Source organism: Lolium rigidum, chromosome 6 (assembly GCF_022539505.1).
Source record: "Lolium rigidum isolate FL_2022 chromosome 6, APGP_CSIRO_Lrig_0.1, whole genome shotgun sequence".
Taxonomy (NCBI): domain Eukaryota; kingdom Viridiplantae; phylum Streptophyta; class Magnoliopsida; order Poales; family Poaceae; genus Lolium; species Lolium rigidum.
The window spans coordinates 40597777-40612888 of NC_061513.1; positions in this window are offsets into that span (position 1 = coordinate 40597777).

Sequence of the window (15112 nt, forward strand, 5' to 3'; positions counted from 1 at the left end):
GAGACGATGGTGTGCTCAGCTCGGCTCGGGGTTGCTCCAATCTCCGGCGGTGATGGTGACTGGCGCAGCTAGGGTTTCGGGTGTGGGGAATTTTTATGAGTAGAGGAAGAATTCGGCGCTTGTTTTCGTCCTGGAGCTTTTATACCGCGTTGGAGAGGGCCTCGTCACGACGTCGTTCAAGGAGGAGGTGCCAGCGAGAGGGAGAAGGAGAGCACGTCGTCGTGCTGTCCTCCATGCCGAAGGAGAGGATGAGGACGAGCTCCTCCAGCTGTTTTTGGACGAAGGGGTATCTGGGCTGCTAAGTTGGTGATTTGGGCCGTGTTGGTGGGCTGGGTGCTGGGCTGCTAGGTGGGCTACACGGCCAGGTAAGGCAGGTAAGCTCTCTTCTCTCTTCTATTTTTTTCATTTTCTGTTTTTAATTCATGTTTTGAATTCAGATTTGAATTCATTATTATTTTGCAGGTCTTTCCTATTTGAACCATACAAGACTTATTCCAAAATACTGCAATTTATTTAGTGGTGTATTAGAAGATTGAATATGGATACTAAAACATTGATTTATTAATTGCTATTTGGATTTGAGTTAAATAGCCATATAGGCATGAATTTGAGTATTGTCTTTGGAAATGTTCAAATTATTTTTCAATTGATTGTTGATCTTACTTAATGATATGTAGAGTTTTATGTGGTTTTATCTTGCAAGAAACAATTTCAAAGTAACATATACTTATGGATTACTATTAAGAAGTGATTTAATTACATGATTTCAAGTGCTAGATTATTTCTAAGGACTTGATCTCATATTTGGAAATTTGTTCACTTGCATATGATTTTATGTGAGTACTTCTTTATTAAGGTCTTGTAGGTTTGATTACACCCCTATTTCAAGGTTAATACTTAACACCTTGAAATACCCAAAGTAGTTGCTACTCTTAATATGATTTGGTCTTGGTTATAATGATAAGTGGTTGATCACCACTTGTGGGTCTATTTAAAGGACTTGAGGATTGGTTTTATCTTCTACCAATTAACTTCTATGGTTATCCTCAGTTAATTATTAAAGTAACTATAGGGTTATAGTTTTTTTTATAGTTAACTTTGGTCATATGAATGGATGGTTTCTCACCATACAAAGTATAGAGTTTGACTCTAAAGGTTTTCTTGTGGTTCTTAAGTGAAGGATAAGTGGAATGTAGATGTGGTAGAATTGTACTTATGATAACCAAGTGATTCACAAGTAAAGGTTGGGATATAAGCTTAGATTTGATTACTAGTGATCTCCCTATAATTTCATGTGGAAATGGGATCTACTTATACTAGTAGGGTTTATCTGATCCTCACATACCTCAAGTTCTTAGGATTTATGATCATTCACCAATTTATAATGATCAAGGTTTGGCTTCCTAAAGTATCTCTTACGAAATGAGTTTCTCACTTCTATGATCAAGCATTGTCTTGACCAACTAGGGTATAGTACTTCTATTTCACTTTCTAGGATGGAACATTTATGGTTGTCTCATTAGTTTATATCCCAGGAGAATGCCTGAGATATTCTGCTAGGTTTCTATTCCAACAATGATGATATGGTCATCTGGTTATAAGAATAGTTCTCTCCCTCAAATCCAGGTGTTGCCTCAACTATCTTGAGTATAACCCCATAGCTTGAGTTCTGTCATATAGGAATGGGTTATTCTAGGGTTTATGGTGTACTCCTAATATTTATTTAGGTTGCTGAGCTAAAGATTCAATTGTCTAACTTAGTTGGATTATTCCACTCCTTATTTCACTAATTCATGGATATAGTCTTATTTCACTTGGTATTTGGTTATCTCACCACTCCAAGGTGAAATGATTTACAACCCAATGCTTTAGTTCAAAAATTGTCCTTTATTCCATAATAGGTAATTCTAAGATTGGTATGGATGGTCTCTCTTATTTGGGATTGTCTTGAAGATGATGATTTGAATACTTGGATGTATATCCAAGGTTTAACTCAAAGTTTGTTATTGCTTCTTTAATAATTATTATAGAACTCTCACCTCTCTATGTTTGATGTACAACAATATGGAATAGAGAAGGATATATATATTTCTAGAGTTCATCTCCTTGTCATATTTCCAAGATTGAAATAGAATGCATACCATGAGGTTCATGGTAGGATCAAGGATTAGTTGAAGACATGGAAAAGATAAGTGAAGAATGGTTTCTTGATTTATTGTTACTTGATTCCTATTTAAATGGATGTTCATATATTATGGCAAGGACTACCATGTTGTGATCTTTTAGGAGATCAAGCAATTGATCATTGAGTAAAGTGTTGTTGTGTTAATTTTAGTTCCATTTGATCTAACCCCTTAGATCAAATCATCTTTTCCCAAAACAAGGTTTTAGCAAAGTCACATTGAGGTTTATAGCGCTTGACTTGATGAGCTACTTCAATTCCACCAAGGTCAAGTGAAACTTCGATTCATTGTGATTGTTTTACTTTAAAGCGCGAAAATTCCCCAGTTTTCTATGCATGAATGCAATGCACACATATGTTTCCTCTATTTTTGTAACCCCATTACACAGGATATTACGGTCTCTACCCCTTAAACTAAACTTCGTCCTCGAAGTTTGAACTCTCTCACGTTTCGGAGTGTGGTTCGACTTATGCGGACTTAAACTTTTCTTGAACTCCGTAGTGATCTTACTAGATATAATTGAATATATCCCTTGTCCAGATTCTTCCTGGAATCCATTAGTGTTTGACATCAAACATCTATTACTTCCCTATCTTCCATGATTTCCTCCAATATTATAAGCTTGTTTCCTTTCTCATTGAATATTCAATGATTGGAACTTCGTCTTGTCCTGACAGTCTTATTGGGGACTAATTGGATAACATTCTCCTATTTGATAAAATAGGTCTTTGTTTTCCCTTACTACCAAAACTGCAATAATGGTACTAAGTAAGGTACTTACCATGGAAATGGTTGTGATGGTTTATTTCCCTAAGAATGGAATAGACTCATTTAGTCCGTCCAATCCTGGTTTATGGTTGATACTTATAACTATCTTGGGTTATTTAGGTTCCATGAAAGGAATCTTTCAAATAGACTTTAGTTTTGGTATAGTCAATCTCCTTCGGTCTTTGGCCTTCTTGAACTATATTTGGTCTATGGTATTTTCTTCGTCCAACTTCTTTATGCTTGACTTACTTGAGCTTTCGTACTTGTGAGTAAATACTACTCACTTTCTTAAGTTACAGTCCACTTCTTACTTCCTCGAGGTATAAACCTCGGCTTCTAGTCTGACATCCTTCTGAAAGTAGTGTTCGACAATCTTATGAAAATAAGATCGAACTTCCTCTCAGTTCAAACCTTCTGCTTCTATATAGCTTAAAGTATTGAGTTACTGTACATCCAACTCAATCTTTACTCTACCCCTTAGAGTTTGCTTAAGGTCTTCAACTCCTTTTTCTTCCAACCATTGGACTCATGATTAGAATATTGGTATAGGTCTTGTTTATAATTTATATTCCTCGAAGGTTTTGGCGAAGAAACTTTGTGGTGTATCCACTCAATTGTGGATATCCATTGTGAATCCTTCGACTAAATGATTATAGATCTAGCTATTTGGCTGACACGATTTTTATTTGTTCACAAACTTTTGTTACAAATAATTAAATCGTGGACTATTTGTAATACCAACTGATACCAGTTTGTGGTTATTGTACCAAGCTGTGGCTATTTGATATCTAAAAATGGTTTCTATTATAGGTTCGATCAAGCTGGACGAGACATCTTCTACTTTATCTCGCAGTATTGATATTATACCAATTGTGGTCTTCGATATCGACTATGGTCTTCTTATGTCTGCTATGATTTCATATATCACCTTCCTTCTTTCGGGGTTTATTTCGCAAGAAAACCACTAGGCGACACTATGATTATAGTATCCTAAGTGATTTCCCATGCATTCCCTCTTCTATGTTGACTATGGATCTGCTTCGACTTCACCATAATCACCATATTTCTTACCTTCATGCTTCTAATGTACTAAAGTACTCCTCTGTTGAGGTAAGGCATGAATGTTGATTGGCACTTCCTTCGAGTATTGTGGTTGCTTCCCACAACTTTGTTTCCTTTATACGATGAACCTTCATCTTGTCTTCAAAATATACAGAATTCGTCACTTCCTCACACGAATACCATTACCCTCTAGATCTTTAACATCAAGTAGGAACTTGATATTGCAACATGCATTTGCATATCAAAGTCAAACTTCATGTATGGATCTAGTCAAACAATGAAAATCCAATAAAATCCAAGAAGATTCAGCTTTGTGCATATAATACACACCATCATAAGCCTGAATATACTAGTTGAGTAAGACATCTCTAAACACCAGGCTCTGATGCGTAGTATATAACACCACATAAGATAGGTTTGTATTGTGATACTTAGCACGAATATATGGAAGTCTACTATTCGTCTCGACCTTTACCTTAATTGCACAATTGCAATGAGATAAACTTGAAACAAAATGGTTTGGGATGGTTAAGGTTAACCTAATTTTATTTGGAAGTTCTAACTTAGCTTCCATTATGTTGAGGACTACTTCATATGGTATATCTAGATTCTAACATCACTACTCTAAGTACATAACTATTGGAATAAAGCTCCTATACTTCCAAGTATTTGTTCTTATCATGAGACTATGGTCATGATGTGCTTAGCACACTTCCCATGGTTTTAGAACATGATCTTACACTATTGTTGAACAACCGACTTCTTATTGTACTCATCTTAAGTATTTATGATGTTCTACTCCATCACATAATGATTCTCAAGTGAATCATATATGATTACTACCTTTACCATGTAGATAGACATATCTTATTCCTATCACTCTTCCTTACCTCCCATGATTGACTCATCATGGTCTATACTACCTCATATAACTCATATCTATCCCTAACTATCAGTTGCTTCAAAAGGTCGTATAAAATTTACTTACTCATTACTTGTCTTGGTATACACCTTATATTAGGATAGCTTACTTATCTTTATCACTTGATATTACTCCTTTTACAGTCTGGATAACTCTTACATAATCATAACATATGTTGGTACACATCTTCCAATAGGATATCTTCCATATGGTTGTATCCTCTCTTTGGACTACCATGTATTGTATACCAACTGTGATCTACTCATCTGTTGTTCTAAGGACTTAATTGTGTACTATATGTTTGGGATTAACTAGCTAACTTTACTTTATCTTGGTGAGTTAGGTAAGAAATGTTGACTCAAGTGTGTCAGGATTATTCTCAAGTGAATATCCATCTCAAGTCATAAAAAGATTTGGTTCACCTAAGACAACTTCCTATAGACACTACCAATCCTATAGGTCTCCTTTAAAGGGTTTTAATCCTAGGGTCAAAGCATTTGCTCGATACCAAGCTGTGGTGACCCGGCATACCACTGCATGGTGTAGTATGCAAGTACTGATATAACACCAATGAAACACCGTTCCACTAGTATTATATCGCTCAGAGTGGTACAACAGAAACATATGCGGGTCCAAGGCATGTCTATAGAATTACACACATACTCTGTTACATAAGATCATCACAGCCTCCTACTTTACAATGAGGTAAAACTGCAGATAACTCCAGAAGAACGACTCGTAGTCTAATCCTATCACGAACTCTATTTGTAGAGTATTTAACTAGCTATAGAGGCTAAGAATAGATTCTAGCTAAATAGGAGCTAGGTTTAGGAAGCTAGTTCCCTTCTATGGCTAAACTAGGTTTTCTCCTTGTTGGTTGTGGTATCAGACTCCTCCGACGAGGTTCTGTCTTTTGAAGTAGTTGTTGACTCCTCGGTCTTCGAGTTGCCTTGTAGATCCTCCTTTGATGCCTCCATATCTAAGCGGGGATTTAAGAGTGGGATGAGTACGAGCGTACTCAACAAGTTCATTATAGGAAAGAGGTGTTTAATGCACTAGCTACGGCATTAGACCGGAAAGTCTAATACCAATGCGGGTTTTCATAACCATTTCTTCAAGAGGTTGCTTTTATTCGGAAGAACTATGTCCGTCGGCCTTCACCGGTTTACTAGAACTTCATGGAGCTCCTTTCCGGCCGCGTTCGCAGTTCCATATCCCGGAACGAGGAGTGACGAGGTCACGGTTCTTTACACTCTGCAGAGGTGTGTTGCTTTACCCATAAGAGATCTTAACCTTGGTGCCAACCGGGCAATTGTTCCCGTCCACACTTCCTTTGGTGTGAGGCCCGGTATAAGGTCTAGCCAATCATGTTCCTCCGCTACCTCGAACACCCACCCTTTGTTGCATACCCCGACCACGGGTCCTCGTCGGTCCCATTATTCCCGTAATTTCAGGGTGGACCCCGACCACGACAACGAGTTTGGGACTCGTTAACCAAACTCCTTCGCCGGTAGGCTGCAACCCATCATAGACCACATTACCAGTGGGGAATTAGAAGGGGATCCCCACCCTCAAGTTGTTCGCAAGCGACAACCGCTACGGTAAGCAACGGCTATACCGTGGGGAATTAGAAGGGGCTCCCCACCCTCAAGTTGCTCCGCAAGACACAAGCTGCTACGGTAAGCGCATCCGTTGATGAACGAGAGGTGGAAACACTTTTGACTACTCCGTCCCACTCCGGATCTTATGGTTAACACGGTTATTACGGCACAAGAATCACTGGCGACATTTGTTGTTTAATCCTAGATGGATATTAACCCTTGCAATGGAACCTCCACCATATCAACACAATCCATGGTTCCATTGCCCACCACATAGTCATATTCATAGTTATGAAAATAGTGGTTTTGGTTTTTATGCAATAGTGATAATCATAGTACTTTGCAAGTAATTTGGTAAAGATACTCAAATGACATGAGCAAGCGATGAACTTGCCTTTCTTGGCTGCAAGATTATGCAGACAAGGTCTTCGGTGCGTAATAACTCCAAATTCTGAAATAGCATCATCGTCCGGTAAGGACGATGTTTAAAGATTGGCAAGGATGCAATAATGCATAAGTATGAGATGCAATCGCTCTAAGCGTGACCTAACCCCGATGATTTAGGATTAGTGAGTGGTAATGATTAGTTCAGGGTGTGTTGCACTTTTAGAGTGATTTACAAACAAGGTTCTTATTCAGGTTTGTTTTGCTTTAGAATCATAAGCAAGTGGTATAATGTAAAGTAACGATTCATACACACCAAAGATTAGTAGTAGTATAGTAAGTAAAGAGCAGTTGTCAGTTTTAATACTATATGGCATGGTTAGTGATTACTTGTTATATTCTTCAAAAGAATAACTTTTGAAGAACATGTTCTTTGATAAAGAACAAGTATGACAATTGGGTTTGTGGATCTGCTATAATTTATTACTGTTTCCAGGTAGATTACTGGGTAAGTATAAGATGGATCGCAACATAGTTGGATTCATCAACAACTAGGCTTGGTTGGTTTCACTTAAGCATGAGCAACTTAAGCAATTAATTATCCATGGTTGCTATCAAGGTTGATTCATCTTGTTGGTGATTGCTAGCTAGGGTTTATAGGTCCTTATAAGCGGGGTTGATGATGCTTCTTTATTTACTTCAAAAGAATAACTTTTGAAGAACATACTTCTTAAGTAATAAGAAGTATCTCAATTGGAGTTGAGGTTGACTAGGGTTTGCTATTGGATCCACTAATTAAAGAATGGTTGGTTCTTAAATGGGATGGTTCCTAAGTGTCTCACACTGGTAGGGTTTAGTGGAACAGGGTTATGTGAAGTAAAATAGTAGGTATGGTTGCGGTTAGGTTTCATCACAATGGTGTGATGCTAGTTATGGATAACTAAGGATGTGGTTTTTGGAATAGGAACTAGGGTTTTGTACTTGGTTGACCCTACTTGATTAGTTAGGTCTGATGAGGATGAACACATGGGATACCCATATATTAGTGATAGGTTTCTACATTTTATGTGACCAAGGCTAGTGTTTAGTTGCTACTATGGTGCTATGTATGAACATAGAACACTATGGTCACATGTGAGGATCTAGGGTTTTGGTTTTAGAAGTAAATTGGGTTTCAAATGAATTATTGGACTTAGGCTTTCTAATTGGATTAGGGTTTTATGATTTCACAAGAAATGATGAATTCTCGTATTTCTACTATATGGAACTATGTTTTTCTAGTTACCCTATAATTCTAGGATTAATAACTTCAATAAGGAAATTGAAGTTATTAATAATTTAGAAATAAAATAATGTTGGGTTTGGCATTTTTTTTAATGAATTACTAATTAAGGTAATTTATTAATTAGGGTTTAAAATCCTCCTAATAAGGATTTAATAAGTTAATAGAAAAGTAAATTAATTTTAATGATTTCCTTAATTACTTACTGGTTTTTATTTGTTTTATGAAGTTTCCCTAATTATTGAATTTTAATTGAATTTAGAATTAAAATTAAAGGCTTTAATTAACAAGTATTAAACAATTAATTTTTTATTAAAAATAAAAATTTCATTTTATATTTTTATTGGATAGGGTTTATCTTTATAAGAATTTTGATATCTTGTATTTATTTTTCTGAGCTATATTGGATTTTCTACAATTTGTCAAAGTTGCAGTAATTTTCTGGAATTGAATTTTAAACAGATTTGACTAAACACACCCGATCTAGTCTTACCCACGAGTCACCGACTCGTGGGCCGGCGGCCATGTCACCCGCCACACGTGCTTTGACCGAGTCCAAATTGGTGACGTGGCCAGAAGCACGGTGGCCGGCGAGCAGTGAGCGGCGGCGACGGCGTTTGGCTACCCCCTCGGCTATACTGAGTTGCTAGACGGGCGTGTGCTGCTGTGCTGAGCCAAATGGTGGTGGCGCCGCTATTTTTTAGCCGCCGGAGCCCGACCGATGGTGAGGGGCGGCGGTGGTGCTCCACGGGCTAGATGGTGCGGCGAGGCTACGGCGTCTAATCGGACAAAAGGGATGCCTGTGGAAGGATCACGAGCTCACCGAGGAGCACCATGGTATGGTCGGCGAAGCACGGGAAGTCCGGCTTGCCGGAATTTGATGTCGCCGGTGTCGGAGAAGATGAACTCGACGGCGGGGCTACGGCTCGCCTCGGTCCGATTCCTTTTGCACGAGAGCATGTCGAGGACGGCGGAGACGATGGTGTGCTCGGCTCGGCTCGGGGTTGCTCCAATCTCCGGCGGTGATGGTGGCCGGCGCGGCTAGGGTTTCGGGTGTGGGGAATTTTTATGAGTAGAGGAAGAATTCGGCGCTTGTTTTCGTCACGGAGCTTTTATACTGCGTTGGAGAGGGCCTCGTCACGACGTCGTTCAAGGAGGAGGTGCCAGCGAGAGGGAGAAGGAGAGCACGTCGTCGTGCTGTCCTCCATGCCGAAGGAGAGGATGAGGACGAGCTCCTCCAGCTGTTTTTGGACGAAGGGGTATCTGGGCTGCTAAGTTGGTGATTTGGGCCGTGTTGGTGGGCTGAGGTGCTGGGCTGCTAGGTGGGCTACACGGCCGGGTAAGCGAGTAAGCTCTCTTCTCTCTTCTATTTTTTTCATTTTCTGTTTTTAATTCATGTTTTGAATTCAGATTTGAATTCATTATTATTTTGCGAGTCTTTCCTATTTGAACCATACAAGACTTATTCCAAAATACTGCAATTTATTTAGTGGTGTATTAGAAGATTGAATATGGATACTAAAACATTGATTTATTAATTGCTATTTGGATTTGAGTTAAATAGCCATATAGGCATGAATTTGAGTATTGTCTTTGGAAATGTTCAAATTATTTTTCAATTGATTGTTGATCTTACTTAATGATATGTAGAGTTTTATGTGGTTTTATCTTGCAAGAAACAATTTCAAAGTAACATATACTTATGGATTACTATTAAGAAGTGATTTAATTACATGATTTCAAGTGCTAGATTATTTCTAAGGACTTGATCTCATATTTGGAAATTTGTTCACTTGCATATGATTTTATGTGAGTACTTCTTTATTAAGGTCTTGTAGGTTTGATTACACCCCTATTTCAAGGTTAATACTTAACACCTTGAAATACCCAAAGTAGTTGCTACTCTTAATATGATTTGGTCTTGGTTATAATGATAAGTGGTTGATCACCACTTGTGGGTCTATTTAAAGGACTTGAGGATTGGTTTTATCTTCTACCAATTAACTTCTATGGTTATCCTCAGTTAATCATTAAAGTAACTATAGGGTTATAGTTATTTTTATAGTTAACTTTGGTCATATGAATGGATGGTTTCTCACCATACAAAGTATAGAGTTTGACTCTAAAGGTTTTCTTGTGGTTCTTAAGTGAAGGATAAGTGGAATGTAGATGTGGTAGAATTGTACTTATGATAACCAAGTGATTCACAAGTAAAGGTTGGGATATAAGCTTAGATTTGATTACTAGTGATCTCCCTATAATTTCATGTGGAAATGGGATCTACTTATACTAGTAGGGTTTATCGATCCTCACATACCTCAAGTTCTTAGGATTTATGATCATTCACCAATTTATAATGATCAAGGTTTGGCTTCCTAAAGTATCTCTTATGAAATGAGTTTCTCACTTCTATGATCAAGCATTGTCTTGACCAACTAGGGTATAGTACTTCTATTTCACTTTCTAGGATGGAACATTTATGGTTGTCTCATTAGTTTATATCCCGGGAGAATGCTCGAGATATTATGCTAGGTTTCTATTCCAACAATGATGATATGGTCATCTGGTTATAAGAATAGTTCTCTCCCTCAAATCCAGGTGTTGCCTCAACTATCTTGAGTATAACCCCATAGCTTGAGTTCTGTCATATAGGAATGGGTTATTCTAGGGTTTATGGTGTACTCCTAATATTTATTTAGGTTGCTGAGCTAAAGATTCAATTGTCTAACTTAGTTGGATTATTCCACTCCTTATTTCACTAATTCATGGATATAGTCTTATTTCACTTGGTATTTGGTTATCTCACCACTCCAAGGTGAAATGATTTACAACCCAATGCTTTAGTTCAAAAATTGTCCTTTATTCCATAATAGGTAATTCTAAGATTGGTATGGATGGTCTCTCTTATTTGGGATTGTCTTGAAGATGATGATTTGAATACTTGGATGTATATCCAAGGTTTAACTCAAAGTTTGTTATTGCTTCTTTAATAATTATTATAGAACTCTCACCTCTCTATGTTTGATGTACAACAATATGGAATAGAGAAGGATATATATATTTCTAGAGTTCATCTCCTTGTCATATTTCCAAGATTGAAATAGAATGCATACCATGAGGTTCATGGTAGGATCAAGGATTAGTTGAAGACATGGAAAAGATAAGTGAAGAATGGTTTCTTGATTTATTGTTACTTGATTCCTATTTAAATGGATGTTCATATATTATGGCAAGGACTACCATGTTGTGATCTTTTAGGAGATCAAGCAATTGATCATTGAGTAAAGTGTTGTTGTGTTAATTTTAGTTCCATTTGATCTAACCCCTTAGATCAAATCATCTTTTCCCAAAACAAGGTTTTAGCAAAGTCACATTGAGGTTTATAGCGCTTGACTTGATGAGCTACTTCAATTCCACCAAGGTCAAGTGAAACTTTAGTTACTGTGACTGTTTTACTTTAAAGCGCGAAAATTCCCCAGATTTTCTATGCATGAATGCAATGCACACATATGTTTCCTCTATTTTTGTAACCCCATTACCTGGGATATTACAGGATCTACCCCTTAAACTAAACTTCGTCCTCGAAGTTTGAACTCTCTCACGTTTCCGGAGTGTGGTTACGACTTATGCAGACTTAAACTTTTCTTGAACTCCGTAGTGATCTTACTAGATATAATTGAATATATCCCTTGTCCAGATTCTTCCTGGAATCCATTAGTGTTTGACATCAAACAACTATTACTTCCTTTTCTTCCATGATTTCCTCCAATATTATAAGCTTGTTTCCTTTCTCATTGAATATTCAATTATTGGGACTTCTTCTTGTCTGGCAGGTCTTAATTGAGGACTCATTGGATAACATTCTCCTATTTGATAAAATAGGTCTTTGTTTTCCCTTACTACCAAAACTTGCGGTAATGGTGCTTAATAAGGTACTAACCATGGAAATGGTTGTGATGGTTTATTTTCCTAAGAATGGATTAGACTCTTTTATTCCATCCAATCATGGTTTACGAGTTGATAGCTATTACTATTTTGGTTTATTTAGGTTCCATGAAAGGAATCTTTCAAATGGACTTTAGTTTTGGTATAGTCAATCTCCTTAAGTCTTTGGTCTCCTTGAGCTTTATTTGGTCTCCTATATTTCCTTCTTCCAACTTCATTAAGCTTAACTTACTTGAGATTTCGTACTTCTGAGTAAATATTTCTCCCTTTCTCAAGTGATAGTCATCTTCTTACTTCCTCGAGGTATAAACCTCGGCTACAGTCCGACATCCTTCGAAAGTAGTGTTCAACAATCTTATGAAAATAAGATTGAACTTCCTCTCAGTTCGAGACCTTCGTTTCTATCTAACTTAAAGTATTGAGTCATTGTACATCCAACTCAATCTTTACTCTACCCCTTAGGGTTTACTTATGTTCTTCGACTCCTTTTATTCCAACCATTGGATTGATGGTTAGAATATTAGTCTAGGTGTAGCTTGTGGTTTATATTCTTCTAAGGCCTTGTGAAGAATCCTTGTGGTGTATCCACTCAATTGTGGACATCCAATGTGAATCCTTTGATTAAATGATTATAGATCTAGCTATTTGGCTGACAAGATTTTTATTTGTTCACAAACTTTTGTTACAACTAATTAAATCATGGACTATTTGTAATATCAAGCGATACCAGCTGTGGTTATTATACCAACTGTGGCTATTTGATACCTAAAAAAATGGATTCTATTATAGGTTCTGATCAACTGGACGAGACATCTTCTGCTTTATCTCGCAGTATTGATCCTATACCATTTGTGGTTTTCTGATACCAACTACGGTCTTCTTATAACTGCTATAGTTTCCTAAATCATCTTCCTTCATTCAAGGTTTATTTTGCGGAAAAACCACTAGCTGACACTATGAATATAGTATCCTAAGTGATTTCCCATGCATTCCCTCTTCCATAATGATGATGGTTCTACTTCTACTTCTCCATAGTCATCATATTTCTTACCTCATGCTTCTTATGTACAAAAGTACTCCTCTCGTTGAGGTAAAGCATGAGTTTTGATTGATCCTTTATTTAGAGTATTGCGGTTACTTCCCACAACTTTTCTTCCTTTTTCTGATGCACCTTCATCTTGTCTTCAGAATCTTCCAGAATTCGTCACTTCCTCACACGGATACCATTACCCTCTAGATCTATAGCATCAAGTAAGAACTTGATATTGCAACATGCATTTGCGTATCAAAGTCAAACTTCATGTATGGATCTAGTCAAACAATGAAAATCCAATAAAATCCAAGAAGATTCAGCTTTGTGCATATAATACACATCATCATAAGCCTGAATATGATTGTTGAGTAAGACATCTCTAAACATCAGGCTCTGATGTGTAGTATATAACACCACATAAGATAGGTTTATATCGTGATACTTAGCACGAATATAGGGGACTCTACTATTTGTCTCACATTTACCCTAATTGCACATTTGCAAAGAGATAAACTTGAAACAAAGTGGTTTGGGATGGTTAGGTTAACCTAATTTTCTTTGGAAGTACTACTTAACTTAGTCTTATACCATATATAAGTGCTAGTGAGAATTATTTTGTATGATACATCTAGTTCTAATATGGTTACTCTGAATACATATTTATTAGGATATAGTTCCTATACTTCTTAACGTTTCTACCATAAGCATATGGTCCTGATGTGCTTGGCACACTTCCCATATTTTTGGAATAGTTCTTGCACTATTGGTGAACGCCTGACTTCTTATTGTACTCCTCCTAAATTTTTTTATGATGCTCTGGTTCATCACATAATGATTCTTAGGTGAATCTTATATGATTACTATCTCTACCATGTATGTAGACATATTTTATTCCTATTTCTCTTCCTTACCTCCCATGATTGACTCATCATGGTCTATACTACCTCATATAACTCATAGTTATCACTTACTATCAGTTGTTTTACAAGTTTGAATAATTTACTTAATCATAACATTTGTTGGTACACATCTTCCAATAGGATAGCTTCCTTATGGTTGTATCCTCTCTTTGGACTACCATGTATTGTATACCAACTGGGGTCTACTCATCTATTGTTTTTGAGGATTTAATGGAGTGCTACATGTTTGGGTTTAGCTAACTAACTTCCCTTTATCTTGGTAAGTTAGGTAAGAAATGTTGACTCAAGTGTGTCAGGATTATTCTCAAGTGAATATCCATCTCAAGTCATAAGAATATTTGGTTTACCTAAGACAACTTCCTATAGACACTACCAATCCTATAGGTCTCCTTTAAAGGGTTTTAATCCTAAGGTCAAAGCATTTGCTCTGATACCAACTGTGGTGACCCGGCATACCACTGCATGGTGTAGTATGCAAGTCCGATATAACACCAATGAAACACCGTTCCACTAGTATTATATCGCTCGAGTGGTACAATGTGAAACATATGCGGGTCCAAGGTATGTCTATAGAATTACAACACCGACTCGTTACATAAGATCATCACAGCCTCCTACTTTACAATGAGGTAAAACTGCAAATAAACTCCAGAAGAACGACTCGTAGTCTAATCTTATCACGAACTCTATCGGTAGAGTATTTGACTAGCTATAGGGCTGTGAATAGATTCTAGCTAAATAGGAGCTAGGTTTAAGAAGCTAGTTCCCTTCTATGGCTAAACTATGTTTTCTCCTCTTGGATGTGATATCTGACTCCGCTGACAGGGTCCTGTCTCGTGAAGTAGTTGTTGGCTCCTTGGTCTTCGAGTTGCACTGTAGATCCTCCTTCGATGCCTCCATATCTAAGCAGGGGATTTAAGAGTGGGATGAGTACGAGCGTACTCAACAAGTTCATTATAGGAAAGAGGTGTTTAATGCACTAGCTACGACATTAGACCAGAAAGTCTAATAC